This window comes from Sciurus vulgaris (genome assembly GCF_902686455.1).
Source record: "Sciurus vulgaris genome assembly, chromosome: 9".
Classification (NCBI taxonomy): Eukaryota; Metazoa; Chordata; class Mammalia; order Rodentia; family Sciuridae; genus Sciurus; species Sciurus vulgaris.
This window is the reverse complement of record NC_136469.1, coordinates 36,628,931-36,642,570: the sequence shown is the minus strand read 5'-3', so window position 1 is coordinate 36,642,570 and position 13,640 is coordinate 36,628,931. Positions and strand designations below refer to the sequence as shown.

At 38.7% G+C, this 13,640-nt stretch overlaps 1 pseudogene across 1 annotated transcript; it reads left to right on the top strand.

The window, feature by feature from the left end:
• Positions 1–457: 457 nt before the first annotated feature.
• Positions 458–1,396, top strand: LOC306669863 (proteasome subunit alpha type-3-like; annotated as a pseudogene). The gene has a single exon. The product of its transcript is annotated as a proteasome subunit alpha type-3-like (transcript).
• Positions 1,397–13,640: the final 12,244 nt, after the last annotated feature.

Sequence of the window (13,640 nt, the reverse complement as noted above, 5' to 3'; positions counted from 1 at the left end):
TTTTATTTCTACCCATCTATCAGCATAGTTTTGACTTCTTCTTTTAAGTTAAGGACTATTTTGTGAACCTTTTTTCTCTTATGGGTTGGGTGAATATCCAGATAGTGATAATTTAATTCAGTGTGTGACCTCTTCTGATCTCAATATCAGCCCCACTTTAAGCAATGCCACTGAGCCTTATTTACCATAGTTACTTCTGAGTCAGGCCCTCATTCTATACAACCTTTTGGAACAAATACCTGTTGCAGTTCATCTCTGCTGTTCTTCACACCCAGGTACTTATAATAAAATTTTCTCAATTCTACTTTTCCTTCTCTGCCTCCTTTCTGTGTTGTGGGTAGATTGGGACTGTGCCTAGCTCATTTCTGCCATCTTCCTTGGCCTTCAAAGAATTTAAAATAGAGAGACATTAAAAAATATATATACATGACTAGTCTGCATGGTGCGGAGCTTACAGGGGAAGTGCTTTTGGCCTGGAAGCCCTGCGCGTCGCGTCCCGCGGGTGTTAGCACGATGAGCTCCATCGGCACTGGGTATGACCGGTCAGCTTCTACATTCTCTCCTGATGGAAGAGTTTTTCAAGTTGAATATGCCATGAAGGCTGTAGAAAATAGTAGTACAGCTATTGGGATCAGATGTAAAGATGGTGTTGTCTTCAGAGTAGAAAAATTAGTGCTGTCTAAACTTTATGAAGAAGGTTCCAACAAATGACTTTTTAATGTTGATCGGCATGTTGGAATGGCTGTAGCAGGTTTGTTGGCAGATGCTCATTCTTTAGCAGACATAGCAAGAGAAGAAGCTTCCAACTTTAGATCCAACTTCGGCTACAAAATTCCTCTAAAACATCTTGCAGACAGAGTGGCCATGTACGTACACGCTTATACACTCTACAGTGCTGTTAGATCTTTTGGCTGCAGTTTCATGTTAGGATCTTACAGTGTGAATGATGGTACACAACTCTACATGATTGACCCATCAGGTGTTTCATATGGTTATTGGGGCTGTGCCATTGGCAAAGCCAGGCAAGTTACAAAGACAGAAGTAGAGAAACTTCAGATGAAAGAAATGACCTGCCGTGATGTTGTTAAAGAAGTTGCAAAAATAATTTACATAGTACATGACGAAGTTAAAGATAAAGCTTTTGAACTAGAGCTCAGCTGGGTTGGTGAATTGACTAAAGACATGAAATTGTTCCAAAAAGATATAAGGGAAGAAGCAGAGAAATATGCTAAGGAATCTTTGAAGGAAGAAGATGAATCAGATGATGATAACATGTAACATTTACTTCAGCATCTATTCTGTTATAAATTTCTGTAACAGTCCCACGTAACTTTAGCCCCATGGATTACACACAGTCACTGACCAATTTTCATTAAATTTTTGTCTTGTAAAAAAATGTATATATACACACAATACTTCTATAATAAATACTGATAAATAATAAAAATTTAAACAGGACATCGTAACCTTTGTTATTACAGATAGCAAGCAAAGTTTTGTGGAGCACAGAGGAGAAAATTATGAGGACTTGGTGTTTGATATGGACCTTAGAGAATGTGTGTTTCTGACAGATGATAAGTCAACAAGGCCCATTGTGACCTATATTGTGAAGTTAGCAGAATTCAAGGATTGGGAGCAGACCAAGAATGTGGAGCGGCTGGCAGAATAGAAGATGACTGAAATAGGGAAAGAGTTAAAGGGCTACACAGAACTGAATATCAGGAGCAGACTCACAGTCTGAGAAGTAGCAGAGAACTTAAAACACAGAGATTGAAGCTTAGCCAAAGAGCAAATGGAACCAGCTCCTAAGAATGTGTTGTTACAGGGGACAGTGATGGTGGCAGTGGCATTGCAAGTTATGTGTGTGAACATGCATGTGGGTGCATGTGTTGTGTGTAAACATACATGTTTGCTGCTAAAAGTACAAAGATTGGACAGATTCTGTTGGCAACCTAAGTGGTTCTCCATCTTGCTGTTATTTGTCCTGGGCACCACATAGTGCTCCTGCACAATGCACCCAGGGGACCTGAGGCTGAATGGCTTGTGCTGAATAGCTATTTTTGGTTGCAACTAAGGTTCAGAATATAGAAGAGAGTACAGGAAATATGAAATGATGTTATATAAGTAAGTAGACTGGGAGTAGAATGTTGCAAGTCTCATTGTTCTTTAAATATATTTCTAATTATAAAAAATAAAACCCAAGCATGGTGTGTCAAGGAAAAAAATCAGGATAGAGTGACTTGTTTTGGGGTGCTTAAAATGTTCTGGAGGCCATTGGTAATCAGACAGACTTTCTGCAACTGAACCTTCGAATTGGGCAGCAGACATTTCCACACCTAGGTGGCAATTTGAACTTTGAAACACTGTTGACCTCTGATGACCTTTTGTACAATGGACCCTTTCCTCCAAACTATTCAGAGACCAAGACCATACCCAAATTCTTTCTTAGAATACAGCTGATTGCCAGCATCAGTCTCAGTTACTAGCTAAAAGTGATATGATTTCCAACTCCCTTACAGTTTAAAGCTAAAAATACAGTCATCATTTTGTAAAAACTCAGAGTACAATTTAAAGACTCTTGAATCTGTGTTTTCTCAAGATTGAAAACCAAATAAATGTAATTCTTTTTGTCCTTTAGTAGCTTCATTTTATCCTCAATAGGCAGTTGATAGATTAGCTAAGCACTTGTTAGAGAAAACTGTTAAAAGGGCCTCTTTCAGTTCTCTACTTCTACCCAGAGAAAGCTATTTTTAAACTGTTTTTCTAGCAGTTTCATCCTATCACCATATAGTATTCACATATCATTCTAAATTGATTTATTAATTCTAGACATGATCTACTGGCTTTCTGCCATTATACAACCAAACTCGTCCCAACCTGTGCATTTTTAAAATGCAAATGTTTCTGAACTGGTAAAATCTCCCTCATTCTCCAACTGTTTGCCTAAATCTTTTCTCATCTTACTTATATAGACCCTCAGAAAATTGTCATCAATATCTTATTTTCAGTTACCATCCATTTGCTGATTAAGTCCTAAATCAGCATCTCCAGCAAAGAATCATCTTTTGAGCGCCATACTTGCCTACCAAATAGATCATCTTGCATTCTCCCCAGCATCCTAAATCAGGATAGACACAGCTGCACTGTTACCTTTCCTCCAGAATTCACTCTTCCTCATGCAGCCCCTACTTCAGCCAGTGGAATCCCCATCTATTTGCTCATCCAAGGCGGAGGCAATGAGAAACTTCCTTTTTGCCCTCTGAAGGTTTGCTGGAGTGACCTGACAATGCATAGACTAAATAGGAGATAAGATACCAAAATTTATTACATGTGTAGAGGCATGTGATTCAGGAACGTATATATTTTTCATGGGGGGAGAAGATAGATAATTTGTAGAGAGATATTAAATGGTTTTTAGGGGAAATCCCTAAATGGACTAAGAAAAAGTTCTTGAGCCACAGAACAAACAATGGATTATAAATGATTCTCTTTGGAGTAATGAATGAGAATGAAAGAGAAGACAATGCTGCTTGACAAGTCTGTTCAGGTATGTTGTTGAGCTTTTGTGTTTGTCCTTGTTAACGAAAACTCAGGGAGGGGACCAGAGGCAATTTTTTTCTTCCTTGGCAGGTCCAGACTTAAAGCAGACAAGGAGATACCAGAATAAAGCCTCTTCCAGCATCTTCATCTCCCTAAATTCTTTTGATTTAAATAATCTGCATGCCAGAGTGCCATATTTTTGGGTGACAGTCTCTGAATTCCTTCACTCGGGATCTGGGAGTTACTCTTGACTACTTACCTCCTTTTCCTCACTCCCCTGATTATTAAGTGCCCTCAAATCTATTCTCAGAATACATTTCATTTCCTAATTCCTATTGCCCCTACAGTAATGGAAGCCATCATCTGAATTATTCTATCAGTGTGTCCGCTTCTTTCTTTGACTCTCTTCACCCTTACCTGAACACTTTTCCTCTGCACTTTCTGTGACTAATCCTTACTCATCTTTCAGGCAGCTTTCCTTTTGGAAGACAAAAAAGTGTCTAATATATGATGTAAGATGCTCTTGTTAAGAATTCCCACCTCATCCTAAGTTTTTCCTGTTCATAACAGTATCTCACTTTATTGTGTAATATTTTTCAGCTAGTTTGTTCTACAAATTAGTTAAATGGCATCTACATCACTCAATGTTGTATTAATGGTGTATTACAAAGTATCAGAAACATAGCAGAGTCTTGATACATATTTGAAATAAATGAATGCTGTGTTTAGCATTCCTTTGGTAGTTCTTTCCCCCATTTTGAATAATTAAATCATATTCCAAGATGTAGTTTGTTAAAACAAACAAATGCCTCATTTTAAAAAATATCCATTATCCTGAATTTTATTAATGAATGGAATTTTATCATTTATTGACTGCAAAAATGTTTCTCACTCAAGTTTCTTGTTTTTGTCAAGCATGTGCTTTCCCCTGCCCCTTTCTACTTATCATGTCTATGAATGTGTATCATTTACTATTCTCTGGGGCCTCCTGGTTTATCAGGACTCTTCTGTAATAATCATGATATGTTTTATTTATTTACCTTTTGGTACCAGGGATTGAACCCAGGGTGCTCAACCACTGAACCTAATCCCCAGTCTTTTATTTATTTTTATTTTGAGACAATGTCTATTTAAGTTGCTCAGTCTTACTAAGTTATTGAGACTGGCTTTGAACTTGTGCTTCTCCTGCTTCAACCTCCTGAGCCACTGGGATTATAGGCATGTTCCACCATGCCCAGCTTATGATGTGCTTTAAAATCCTTGTGCATGTTAGTTTCTGTCACTCTAACTATTATGGTTTGAATTTGAAATGTAGGCCCTCCAAAAGCTCATGTGTTGAAAACATGGTCCCCAATGTACAGAGATGGGATTTTTAGAAAGTATTGGATCATGAGGATTCCAACCTCATCAGTGGGTTAGTTTTTAATAATTTGAATGGACTAGTTGGAGGCGGTAAAAACTATAGACAGATAGGACACTGTTGGAGGAAGTAGGTCACTGGGGACCCACTACTCCCCCCTTAGAGCTTAGAAGCTTTCCTCCACCATATCATGCCATGATGTTCTGTCTTACCTCAAGCCCAGAATAAATGAGTTGGTCAACAAGGTACTGAAACCTCCGAAGACAGGTGTTTAAAATAAACTGTTCCTCTTCTAAGTTGTTCTTGTCAGGTATTTTGGTTATAGTAACAAAAGTTGACTAACACAGAAAATTGGTACTGGGAACAGGATCACAGCTGACCATGTGGTTCAGAATTGGTTTGGGGAGAAATTTGGTAGTTTGGAGAATCAGACTAGAGAAGTCTTCAAATATTGTAAGTGGAGCTTAATGGATGGTTCTGGCATTAGTTTGGAAGACCAGAATGCCAATAGGAATACATACTGTGAAGATTGTGCTCGTGAAAATTCAGATGGGAAGGAGGATTCTATTGGTAATTGGACTAGAGGCCATTTATTTTATATTGTGTAAAAAAAGTCTCATTTATGTTTTGTCCATGCTCTAAGATTTTGTGTGAGATTGAATTTAAAGACTTATAGGACTAAATTATCTGGTGGAGGAAAATTTAAGGCAGCACAGATTTCAAGCAGTGGTGCTGGTATTGTTGGCTGCTTTTTAGCAAGGATCATTATGCTAATTGTGAGCAAAAAGCAGAGTAGAAAGCTTTGAAAAGTGTGTGTAAAACTGAGTCCCAGGAAGGTGCAATTGCCGAAGAAATTAGTACCATTAAAGAGAAACCAGGTACTTTGCACTGAGATAATAAAAAAAAACACCTTGAGGGCATCTTAGGAATCAGCAAGACCCCCTCCACTATATGCTTAAGTGTGTAAAAATGAAAACTTGTTTGAAATACCTTGTTTTGAGAAAAGAATCTGGGGCTGTTCTGTTCCCATAGGACCTACTAGGATGTTGTTTCACTAGGTTTTGCTTCACTGTGTACTCAGAGGCCACCATAGCTGTAGTCCAAGAGGCTTGGCTACTCTTTGAACTATGGCAGGCACTGGCATTGTCCACATGGTGCTGATTTTGCAGGCATAAAGAATATGAGTTGTGGGGGCTTGGAAACTTCTACCAGAATTTCAAAGGAAGACCTGTAAGGTTAGGCAGTGTGTCCCAGGGTCAGAATCTCTTCAGGAAACCCATGAGAGGGAAATGTGTGAAGCTATGATAGTGAAGCTAATGCTGAAATGGAACCTGAAGAAATTAGAAATTCCAGGAATGTGGAAGGTCTCTCAAGAAAAGCTGCAGGCAGTGAACAGAGCCAGCCCAAGAAAGAAGCGTGCAGGCTACAACTAGCAAGGCCATAGGGGTGCAGTTTTCCAGCCCTCTGGGGCCCACATCTTGCTACCATGTGCCCCAGATGCTGGACATGTAGGTGCAGGATTTAAAATTTGCCCCTTTGGATTTCATTTTCTTTGGTACCATCCCTTATTTTTATGCTCCCCTTCTTTCCTTCAGAAATGGGAATGTTTGCTCTGTGCTACTATATGTTGGTGTTGTATAACTTGCTTATTTGTTTTTATAGGGAAATAACAGCTAAGAGTTTCCTTGAGTCTCAGAGAAGACTTTGGACTTGGACTTTTGAGTAATGCTGGAATTGCTAAAACTATAGGTACTTTTGGAGGACTGGATATATTTTGCCTTGTGAGATGGGTATGAGGTTTTGGGGGCCAGAAGTAGTATGTTATGTTTTGGATCTATAATGTCCTGCCACAAGTTCATGTGTTGAAAGTATGGTCCCTAAGGCGGCAATGTATAGAAGTGGGGCTTTGGGTAATCAGTTAGATCATGAGGGTTCTAACCTCATCAGTGGATTAATCCACTTATGGATTAATAATTTAGGTGGACTACTGGGAGGAGGTGGGGACTGTGGGCAGTTAGGGCATGACTGGAGGAAGTAACTCACTGGGGACATGATCTTGGGAATTGTCTTGTCCCGGGCCCCTTCCCTTTTACACTTGCCATCTCTGCTTCCTGTCTCTCATGAGCAAGCAGCTTTCCTCCATTACACCTTTCTGCCATGATTTTTTGCCTTACCTCAGATCCACAGCAATGTGTGACAACAGACTGAAACCTCTGAACCTATGAGTCAAAACAAACCTTTCCTCCTCTAAGTTGTTCTATGTATTTGGTTACAGTGCTGAAAAGCTAACACAATAGCAAATATCTGAGAAAATCAACTTATGATGAAAGATGGATTATTTTGGCTCACAGTCTGTGATAGGTTGATCTCATTGTTTTGGGCCCTGTGTGAGGCAGCGCTTCCTTGAAGGGCCTGTGATGGAGCAAAACCATTTATCTCATGGCCAGGAGCAAAGTGCCTCCTCAGAGGAACACTTCCGAGGACCTGAAGATCTCTGAGTAGGTTCCATCTCTTCAAGGTACCCCACCTTCCATTAATGCCACACTGGGGACCAAGTCTTCAACACAGGGCTTTTGGAGAATACTTATCCAATCCATAGCTTTCATCAAGATGGTTCCAACTACAAATATACTAAAGTGTTTTATCTGAAAAGATAAACCAAAATTGAATAGATATGAAAATCTTGAAAGCGTTCATCTGACAATTTAGTTTATACATTAGCGAACTGCTGGACCTTTGAATGACTCTCCTAATTAAGCATATCCAAAACACCTGCCATTTAATTTCTTAAACAGGAGTTTTGTCAGGTATGAATTTAATATACTAAATCAGAAATATGTGATGGTGTGAAGGCCACATCATTTAATGAGTCTTTATATAGTGGTAAAAGATAAATCTAGACATCTTAAAATTTTGAGGTTTTTTTTTTTTTTTTTTTAGCAAATGGTGATTCATGAATTGGTCAAATTTAAGACTCCAGGGTGTTTGGGGTTCTGATGAGGTGATAGGAAGGTTTTTATAAGATAATCAGAAGCAAAGCTAAGGAAATATTTGGTTGAGTAAAGTGAGACTCAAACTAGTTTCAAAGTCCTTAGTTAGCAGTTAGTTGGCTCTTTCTGATGGGTAGAACTTAAGTTTTATTTTCGTAGGATATGATTGTTCATTATTTTAAAATCCCAGTGAGATTCACATTCAAGACCTCATGCTTGCTGGGCAAATGCTCTACTATTGAGTTACATCCCCTCTGAAGTGGATCTTGGTTTGCTTAGTAGCAGCTCAGGTGCTAATGCCACCTCAATCTAATGTCCTCCCAACAAATTATTTTTAACAGTAGTTTAGGAAAGTTATGTTCTGTGCATACTGGAAATTCTTTCAGTGGCTGTTGGGTTTAACTTGTCCTCCTTCCCCAGATTCATAAGTTGAAGTCATAACTCCCAGTGCTTCTGTACGTGACTCTATTTAGAAACACGTCATTATAATATGATGAGTTAAGATGAGGTCAGAGTAGCATGGGCCCCTAAACCAGTAAGGTTGGCGTAGTTATAGAAAAAGGTAAATTTGTACACTAACGCAGGGGGAAGATGATTTGAAGGGATATAAGGAGAAGGGGATCATTTATACACCAAGGAGAGAGACCCAGAATAAGTCTTCCTTCATAGCCTCCAGAAAGAAACCATGTGAAACCTTGACTCTATGCTCCTAGACTTTAGAAATCTGGGAAAATAGATTTCTGTTGTTTAAGGCGCTGAGTTTGTGACTTGTATGGCAGTCCTAGGTATACTGGCCATGGTCTAGGAAGTCAATAATTGGTGCATTGATGAATGGGTGAATAAGTAAATAAATGCCTAAATAAGTGGGGGAAATAATTATCAGGGCTGAGCAGAAAAAGAAAAAATTCAGTCAGTTGTGAAGTTATCCAAAAGTTTGAAATAGGTCTTGGAGTTCAGCAGGGAATTTAGAAAGAATAGTAGATTTCAAATTCAAATGATGATAATTGGAAGGAATTGACAAATTAATGGCTTAGAAATAATGAATGGAACAATGAAAGAATACTCTTCCCATCTCACTGAACTAAATGGGGAATTAGAAAACGTGAACCTTTCACACATGAACAACTGGGGATGTGGTCTAGAAAATTCATATCATCTTCTGCACTAGATCTCAGGTACAGTCATAGCCATTGGGATACTTAAACAGGTCTCTTTGAATCACAACATCCACAAACCATTTGGGAGCTCGGAGCCCGAGGTTGTGTGTACATGTGAATGTTTGTTACTTTGATAATTTTGTCATTCTTTTTGAATAGGTCCTTTGGCTATTTTCCTCTTATTTACATTGATAAAGTTATAGATGTTTTCAAATGTCCTTCCTCACATCTCTAGGTGTATATATGCTACAGAAGCCAGGAGGAAAAGTACAAATGATTTCCAGGTGATAAGTGTTAGAATTTAGTCTCTAGTTTTCAAAGATGTGCATTACAGGCAATACTTGTGCAAGCAGTATGCAAGGTATTGTGGATGGACTGCCTTTCCATAGAAAATAACACAATATTAAGAAATAAGGCACTAGTTTATAAATGTAGTTTATGTTAGATGTGCAGTTTTGGTTTCCACAGGAAGATATTTATAAAATGATGTTGGACTCTTGAAAAAGCAGTGGCCTAGGGATAACTGCGAAAGGATTCTTCCTGCAGCATGGTGTGTGAGGAACTTTGCAGAGTCTCCAGGCTTGATTCTCAGTGGCCTGAAAGTGCTGTCCTCTACTGGACCTAGGTTCTTCTTGGAAAAACTTTCCCATTTCTAATTTTTCTTCTTCCACTGCAACTGTTATGCTTCTAGTGTATGGATCTAACTGAAACAAATTTATCTCTCAGAGTCACATAGTTGACTCATGCTCAGGAGAGTTATACAGAGTATATGTGTTTGCTTTTTATGGTGGACTGATTAGGCTGAGAAATAGATAACCCACAAAAAAGTTTTGGAGTTGTTATCCTGCTGCTTATGTTGGTGCAGATAATTAACATGGTTTTCCTGCTTTAGGAAGTTGGAGAGGATAAAAATGTGCTATTCCAAAATGTGCTACATTGGCATGAAGAGTATTTTGAGCTGGAGGAAAATAAGAATCTACAGAAGTGGAAAGATGCTTTTCTGAACTTCCCTTATCTAAGAAAGCAGAAACTTCTCAGAAAAGAATACCACATAAATTATCTCTCCTAGGAAAGTTTCTTTTTCTTTTTTTTTTCTTTATTTTTTTTATTTGAAAATTTCCTTTTATTTATATTTGTTTATTTATTATTATTATTTTTATTTAGCTTTTAATTTTTTACAGACTGCATTTTGATTCATTGTGCACAAATGGGGTACATCATTTCGTTTCTATGGTTGTACAGAATGTAGATTCATACCATTCATGTAATCTTACATGTACATAGGGTAATGATGTCTGTTTCATTCTACTATCTTTCTGTCCCCCCACCCCATTTTCCTCTACACAATCCAAATTCCTTCATTCCCCCCCACCTTCCCCCCTCATTATATATCATCATACACTTATCAGAGAAAACATTCAGCCTTTGGTTTCTTGGGCTTGGCCTATTTCACTTAGCATGATATTTTCCAACTTCATCCATTTACCAGCAAATGCCATAATTTTATTCTTCTTTTTGGTTGAATAATATTCCACAGTTTCTTTATCCATTCATCAATTGAAGGGCATCTTGGTTGGTTACACAATCTAGCTATTGTTTGAATTCAGCTGCCATGAACACTGATGTGGCTGCATCACTGTAGTATGCTGATTTCAAGTCCTTTGGGTATAAACCGAGGAGTGGGATAGCTGGGGCAAATAGTGGGTCCATTTCAACTTTTCTGAAGAATCTCCATACTTCTTTCCACAGTGGCTGCACCAATTTGCAACTCCACCAGCAATGTTTGAGTGTGCCTTTTCCCCTACATCCTTACCAACATCTATCATTGTTTGTGTTCTTGATAATAGCCATTCTAATTTGAGTTAGATGGAATCTTAGGGTGGTTTTAATTTGCACTTCTGCAATTACTAGGGATGATGAGTACTTTTTCATATGTTTGCTGATCACTTGTAGATCTTCTTATGTGAAGTGTCTGCCCAGTTCCTTAGCCCATTTATTGATTGGGTTCTTTGTATTTTTGGCAAGTTTCTTGACCATGGAAAGGACAGAAAGTAGATGCTGAGGAGGACCTATGAGAGCTAACCTAACTCGATCAGGTTCTTCCACATGTTTACTTTCCTAGTTTACCACCCGTGGGACTCTGAAACACTTTTCCTTTGTCTTGTCACTTCTCTACAAATCCACTGCTTTTTGCTTGGTTGTTACACAAGTATAAGTTCAAACCACTCCTATGAGTCACTCATCACTGAGAATTTGTCTGTGTGAATGCAATTATGTACAAAGAGAAGTTTAACAAACTTCTCTTGTTAAACTGTCCAATTTGAGGAGACCCAGTCAATGGACCTAAGCTGGGTAAAGAAAAAACTTTCCCTCCTTTGCAAAGTCATCTAAACCCATATCCTTGTCTATATAACTTGGAGAGCTACCAGAACACACACCTCAACATGGGGCACAAGGGGGAAGTAGGATATACGACACAACTCAGGAAACTGCCTTCTTTGTGTGACTTTCTCTCAGTTACAAGTTGCTATCCAACCTCTCAATGAGTCATGCTGCACGGCTAACTTTTTTTATAGCTTTCCTAGCGGAAACCACAAGATTCTAGGTTGTAGCCGCTGGCTCTGAAGTAAACTTATATTTTCTTTTCTACCTGTACCTTCCTTTCTTATCATGACAGTTCTGTTTGCCTTAGTTTGTTTCATGAATCCAATCTCAATCTCTTAGGCAAGGTCTTTCTTCTTTCTAATAAAAATTATGTTTACTTAGAAGCATTCTGAAAGTCAACAGCCACAGCTGCAAAGAGAATTTTTTTTTTTTTTGGCAATAATAGTCTGATGTTCAGTTCACAGAGCAGTTGTTTTGTATAAGCCACATCAGACTCAACTGAAGATGAATAAACTAACATTTCCATATATAATTAATTTGTACTATGCAACAACAAAGACCTGCTATAAATTTCCATGCCAACCCTCATACTATACCATGCAAGGTTGGTGGCTATTGGAAATACCACCAGAATACAGCTCTTTACAGGTATATTTGGTAGCGTTCGTTAACTATAACCGCCCCCCAAAAAAGACACTGAAAACTTTAAAAACAAATCTTACATTGATTTACATTTCACTTTCAATTTTTTTCTTTAAAAGGGGTTAAATGCTCTATAGACAAGGACAAACCCTGTACCAGAACCAACTTATTCATCATCTTCTTCTTCTTCATCTTTTTCTTCCTCCTCTTCCTTCTCTTACTTGCTTCCTTCAGCCTTGAACACTCCCTCTTTTGCTGCACCAGACTTTCCTTTAACTTAGTAGGCACCAATATTCTTTCCATATTTTCCCTCTAGCTTATCAGTCTTTTCATAAGGCTGCTTGTTATCTACAGCGGTACCTTTCTGTATCTCTCAGTTTCTTTTCAACATTGCCAAATCCTTTGATTTGGAGGCAATACTCAGAACAGAACAAGAATAAGACCAATGGAGGTCTCTCAAGTGCATTGGGATTCTTGATCTTTTTTTATTTCCCTGCAGGAGGGATTTAGGTTTTCATTTCTCTTTCGTAATGATCTTCTCCGCCCCAGCCATGTCTTCAAATTTCTCTTTCTCTTTAGCAGACAAGGTCTCCCACCTCTCTGAGTACTTTGTTGAAACTCTGAGAAGCTGAGTGGAAGCATCTGGGTGCTTCCTCTTGTGTTCCTCTCTTCAACTTTTCAAGTTTGCACAAAGAATGTATATGGTGTCATTTTGCTTCTTGGTTTCTTAGAATCCCCTTTGCCTGGCATTGTCTCTGTGGAGTTCAATGTACAGCAATGGCTATGAGAACAGGAGCCAGATGCAGCCTCCTTTCTCCTTCTTTGTAGCTAGCCAAGGTTTTTTGTAACTCTTGAAGGACTTACCAAATGGCTAGACACACTTCAAATATTACAGAAACATAGATTGATATTTGCATAATTCTGTTAGCTTTCTGTTACAGTGACAAAATACCTGAGAAGAGTTGACTTGAAGGAGGAAAGATATATTTTGGTTCTGGTTTCAAAGGTTTTAACCCATGATTTGGTTTAGTCAGCTTTTTGTCCGCTGTGACTAAAAGACCTGGCCAACACAACTGTAGAGGAGGAAGAGTTTATTTGAGGGCTCATGGTTTCAGAGGTCTTAGTCCATAGAAGGCTGGCTCTATTCCGTGGGATTCTAGGTGAGGCAGAATATTATGGCAAAAGAGTGTGGCAGAGGGAAGCAGCTCACATCATCAGGAAGCAGAGAAAAAGAGAGAGAGAGACTCCACTTGCCAGAATCAAATATATATCCCTAAACCACATTCCAATTCCCACATCCTCCAGCCACCCTACCATTTCAGTTACAGCCAGCTAATCCCTATCATGGGATTGATTCACTGATTGGGTTTAGACTCTTACAACTCAATCATTTCTCCTCTGAACCTTCTTGTATTCTCTTACATGTGAGCTTTTGGGGGACACATTACATTCAAACCATAACACTATTTATTGTTGTGGGTGTGTGGGTGAGGCAGAACATCATGATGGGGAGCATGTACTGGAACAAAATTACTCACCTCACTGAAGTTAGGGAGCAAAGAGAGA